This window comes from Nematolebias whitei, chromosome 22 (genome assembly GCF_014905685.2).
Source record: "Nematolebias whitei isolate Nwh7 chromosome 22, NemWhi1, whole genome shotgun sequence".
NCBI lineage: Eukaryota > Metazoa > Chordata > Actinopteri > Cyprinodontiformes > Rivulidae > Nematolebias > Nematolebias whitei.
This window is the reverse complement of record NC_056519.1, coordinates 17,504,529-17,510,528: the sequence shown is the minus strand read 5'-3', so window position 1 is coordinate 17,510,528 and position 6,000 is coordinate 17,504,529. Positions and strand designations below refer to the sequence as shown.

The following is a 6,000-nucleotide window of genomic DNA, read 5'->3' as shown; positions in this document are numbered from 1 at the left end:
TAGTATATACAGCAGCTACAATACGTACTACTATATTTTTAAAAAATTGCAGTTTTACGACAGAATAAATGTTATTCCTTGGTCATTTTATCATGTTTTCCTTTTTGAGAATCAGCGTCTACTTCAAGATAAACTGTTTCTATGGCAGTAATGTAATTGCTTGTGCCTATGTCCGGCTGTTAGCAAAATATCTTCAGAACAAGAGGATGGATTTTGCTCAAACTCTCAGAAAGTAATCATTAGAGATATATCTATAAATTATTAATTTTTGGAGTCAACCACGTTCAACATCCATCCATCCATCCAACCATCCATTATCTTTACCCGCTTCTTCCTTTTCAGGTTGCGAGGGTCACTGGTGCCAATATGTAACTATCACTTATCAAACATAAAAATAGCTACATTATTGTTTCACTTATTGAGTTGAAATTCAAAGTGGCTGTAGCTAAAAGTCACTCCCAAAACATACTCTTAGCATTAACAGATCCTGCAAGGTCTTTGTTTAAAGCTGATGTTAACTGTTGGAATCATCCTTGTATGTCTGTTAGCAAAATATCTCATGAATCATTGGATGGATTTTAATGAAAGTCTCTTAATTTAATCATTGAATGCACTTCTACAACTTTTTTAAGATTTAAGATGGCCACCACATCTAATGAAACTTGCAAACACAAAACTGGCTGTAACTTAGAGACTTATTCAAACACTGAGCTGAAATTTGAAATGATATTAGTTGAGACTCATCCCTATCACATTTCTTCAGCATGCATTGATCAGACATGAACTTTGCCTAACATCTTGGAATGAAAGGCAGCAGGAAATGTGCACTGAAGGAATGCTTCTTTCAGTTGTTATTCACATGGTGAGATACATTTGAATTCAATAGAGAATAAATTCACAAATCTCAACATTTTAAATATTTAAAGCAAAACAGACAAAAGTGTAGCTTTCAGATTAAGAGCCAAACACATTAATTTCATGCTTGATCTTTAACAATACATGCCATTTTGTGTACGACTGCCATGCTTTTATGACAACTGAACTGCAAATAAAACCGCATAAAATAGAAAGTCGTGCACCTACAACAGGTGTGCTTTACATATATAGATTTATTTGAATAGATCTGCAACTATCCTCTAAAATACAATGAACCCTCTCCAGTCGCTGCTCGGTGCAGCGTGTTGCAGTTTCTCCCTGGACAAAGTCTGCTGCAGACACTTTAGCTGTGGTCATACGCCTCTCTGACCCTCAGCGAGCAGTAATGTCAGCTGGCTCTGTGACAGCACACTTCCTCTTTGAAGCCTCCACATAAAAACCGTCTGAGCGCTTTACAACATTTCTGAGGAGCTGTGAGAGAGAAAAAAGGGAGAGATCTTAATCTGTGAGAGTTTTGGTCTTGAGTTTTCTTCAGCTTTTTGTGTTTTCTGGTGGCGTGATTGTGTGAACGCCGAGTCAGCACATTATTATAGTTTCTCCAGACTTTGTTTTGAAATCAAACTACTTCTTTGTGCAATTTAGGCTTTTAAATATATTAAAAACCCTTCAGCTCAGTTGGAAATATAAAACTATTTTATATTTTTCAAAGTATTTACCTTAATTTGAACAACTTTCAAAAAAATACACTTAGATTTTTTTCAAAATGTTCTACGGAATCAATTTCTGCATATTTTCTCTAGCTTAGCCATTTTATGCACCATTTAGCTTTAAGCTATTGTTTTGTACCTTTTAGCTACTGGCAAGTTTTGTAAAATTGGGTTTATAGCTAAAGTATGCTAATTTTAGATGATGATTGTGCAACTTTTATCTTTTAGCTGTTGTAATTAATTGTAGTTTATATCTACACTTTTGGTCATTTTAGCTATTGTATGTAGTTTTTAGGATACAATAAAGTTCATTTGAACTTTTAGCTATGGTCTTTTAGCTGGTGTTAGCTAAATTTACCCTTTATTTTTGCTCAAGTCAGTTTTCAGTTTTTTTTTTTTTTTTGCTAACTTTCAGATTTTTAACAATTTAACAAATTTTATCAATTTTAGCTTTAGCTATGGTTATCCTCATGTTATTTTTTTACCGAAGAGTTTGGTCATTTTAGCTATTAACAAACTTATTTTAGTTTTAGCTCATGTTGCACTTTTTTACTGTTTTATTTTATCTTTTAGTTACTGTTGTGCACATTTTAGCTTGTATTTGCTTTGTTATTTAGCTTTTTGATGGATTTTAGTTAAAGTTTTGGCAACAGTTTTACAAATTTTAGCTACTAATTGAATGTGTTTGCTGCTGTTCTGCTTGTTTTAGTTTTATTTTACTTCTTTCTCAATTCAGTTTAGCTTCTTAAACAAGTCAGTGGTCATTCAGCACACAACATTCACACTGTTTCTTTTCACAAAATAAATAAATAAATAAATAAATAAATAAATAATATAATTAATAGTAGTACTATATTGTAAGTGTCTGAGAGTTTATTGCACAACTTCTGTTCATGGTGTAGGCAGCGTTAGTGCAATGATTTGTTTTCTAGTCTGTTTTATTTTGAAACTCATTTCACATCTGCACCTTGGTTATTTCCTGATTTATTTTGAAAGAGTTCCTCCTTTTTCATCCCTGCTCTCCTGATTATTTTTATTGTTTAAACCTGTGTCTCATCAGCCCCCGGTTCTCTCTTTGATTGGTCTGGTCTGTAAGCACTTTTTTTTTTCCTTAAGAGAATAATCAATTATTTTATTTTATTTTTGAATTATTATTCATTAGTAACACCCATCTCTTAACTTTGTTGTTCTTCGGGAAGTTTTTATTAAAATTATTCAGTTCCTGCACTTCACTCACCGGTATTTGCAATTGGATTCTCAGTTCATAGAGGTTATACTGATATATATGCCTGTGTCTGTGTGTGCAAGTTTGTTCATGTGTTTGTCTGTTAGCAAAATATCTCATGGAACCCTGTATTGATTCAAAAGAAACTTCCAGAAATTAACCGTTTGATGTACATCTACAACTCATTAACCTTTGGAGCCACTTCAAGATGGCTGCCATAGCTAATTATCATTCGCCAACACAAAAATGGCTACAACTCTGTTAGTTTTACAGATATTGAGCTAAATTTTGTCGTGGAAGTAGCTAAGGGTCATTCACAACATATAACAAAATACTGAATGAAATGGTTCTGATGAAGTGGCTTACCAGTTTTGTTTAGTTTTTTCAGAAAATTCCCACATTACAGTGTGAACCAAAATAAATGACACATTACAGGAGCTAACAGTCCAGCAGGGATGGAGAGAAAATAAATTGTGCAATGAACTCAAGCGTTTCAATAATAGTGACACACAACCAATACACAATATCACCTGTCATCTCATGTAAAGAGGCAGACAAAACACATGCAGCACGAGATCTATTCTGGTTCTTTAACGAAAACTGAACGAAAACTTAGCTGAATGCTAAATATTTTTAAAGATGCATGCATGCGATGGTCACTGAATACAAAGGTCGTGAGGACTACAAAAGAAACTCAATGAACTTCCACTAAAATTATGCCAAGTTATGTTTTTTTTTTAATGTTACTGAAAAATCCATCTGAATATATTAAAGATGCTCTTGTGCCAGCTGGCTACATTAAATGTATTTTATATTTAAAATTATAGTTGCGTTATTTAATTATGCAGTTAAAGGCAATAAAATGACATGAAAGGACGTGGTAAAAGTCACAGAACTGAAGATCCCAGTGTGGTGGTCATTTATGGGGAGCAGTGGGCAAGCTTGTTTTCTCTCAGCCAGTCTGTGACCCGGGTAGACGTGACGATGAAGCAGCAGGGGAGGAGTTTCCCTCTTGAATCATGCCAAGAGAAGGAGCTAACATAAATTATTTTTCATGCCACAGTGTTATACTAAGATCACCTTATTATGAGAAAAGGAAAAGGTTTGGCGGTTTACATCTAATCTTATTATGTAGAGGTCCCCAACCACCCGGGGCCGCAGACCGGTCCCGGTCCATGGGTCAGTTGGTACTGGGCCGCACAGAAAGAATACATACAATTTCCATTTTATTCAGTATCTGATTCTAAACTATGTTTTATTTTTGAAAAATTACCAGATTCTCTCCGCCACATCTGTCTATGACTCACTCTTGACGCAGTTCAAGATGTTTGCCTCGATCACATGGCTACCTTCTTAAACAGGCTGTTCCTGCTGATAACACATAATCCATTATTGCAAATGATTTTGAGATGGCAAATGACGGCAGCCTTAAAAGTATGTCTGAGACAACAACTCTGCTGGTGTTTTGGCTTAAAGTCATGGCAGAATACCCTGAGATCACCACAACAGCAACCTTTTTGCCATTTCCGTCATCCTATCTGTGTGAATCAGGGTTTTCTGCAGTGAGCAACCAAAGCAAAATTACGGAGCAGACTGGGCATAAGCAACAAACTTTGGGTGTCATTATCTCCCATTACCCCTAGATGGGACTATCTCGTTGCAGAGAAACAAGCTCAGGGCTCCCACTGATTTAGCGTTATGGTGAGTTGTATTTTTCATGCACTTTATATTTATTTTTGTGGTGTATCTTATGTTGAAGGCATAAGAGAGTGTGGGGCTGAGAGGTCGTTATGTTACAATGTTGGCACGATGTTACGAGGACGCTGCTAATAAAGTTGCATACACAGTGGATTCACGTCTATTATTATATTTAGAAAATACCAGTTTTTTATGCTGGTTTTATCATTTTATTATGTTGTATTTATCAAGCACACCTTAAAGTCCGGTCCATGAAAATATTGTTTGACATTGAACCGGTCCGTGGTGCAACAAAGGTTGGGGACCGCTGATACAGCAGTTTCGGCCATGACAAAATTGCCAAGTCTGTGTGAAGGTTTGGTTCGTGCTACGAGTACTCAAAATCAGCTAATTTACGAGCTAAACCGTAAGATGGAAGTGATTTGTGAGAATCGCAGGCCACTTGCGGCTTCTAGGACTTGCCAGCATATTGAAGACAATCTTGAACAAGGCTTATAACACGGATCAGTGGAATGCCCACAAATCTGGGCATTTTGGATCTTGAAAGTACTAGCAGGACTCAAGGCTGACAAGAAAAAAAACAGTCTGACTGAAGAAAATCAACAATTGTGGCTTATCTGAATCGGACTCCCATGTTTGGGCTCAAAAGCAGGCCAACTATCAAATTTCTTCTGGGAAATGGGTAAACAAAGGAAAAAGCTTTGCAGCCCCCCCCCCCCCCCCACACACACACACACCACCTCCGACAAATTCTGTGCAGGCTTATCAGAACTGCTGGCTGACCAACAGTTTATCAGGACTATGGCCTGTCTATTTGAAAGTGCTCATAGTCGAATCTCACCATCGTGATGTCAAATGCACACGTAATGTGTTTATAAATGTGCTTGATGGCAGAGTTTTTTTATGTCTCAAATCGTGTCCTGATAGGACAAGATGTGAAGAGATCTTTTTTTGTAGTACCACTATCCATCCTCACGGCCTTTTCCCTTTTTCTATCTAAAAGTATTCTGATAAAGAATAAGGGGCCGCGCTCTTTTAGCAGCAGCAACGTGCACTCTGCCCATCTTTTGGACAACTATATGAACATAATCTCACTGTATCTCGGTACAATGATATTCTGATTGCTTATATTTATATTAAGATTATTTATATTTATGAATGCTTATTCTGATTCTGATGTAGGACACATGAGATATTTTGCCAACAGGGTTGATGTCAACATTTAAAACTAACACTAACTGTTTCTCCCTGAAGGCAACAGCTGAAATGATCATTCAGCTTTATCTTGTCCTGTAACACTGCCCTCCAGGTTATTCTGTCACTGATAACGGATGTACATCAGCATGTTTTGACTTCTGTGTGTCATCACCTCACATAGATCACTGTCATTCTAAAATCTGAGCCCTGCTGCTCTCACTTCGGCCATCAACCAGACCTCACGTCTTTAAGTAATTGTTGTTTTACTGAAAAATGAAAGAAACAACTCATTACAGC

At 36.5% G+C, this 6,000-nt stretch overlaps 1 protein-coding gene across 1 annotated transcript in view; it reads right to left on the bottom strand.

The window, feature by feature from the left end:
* lin7a (lin-7 homolog A (C. elegans)) overlaps positions 1 to 6,000 on the bottom strand; it is a 47,499-nt gene that overhangs the window by 34,346 nt on the left and 7,153 nt on the right. The window lies entirely within an intron of this gene.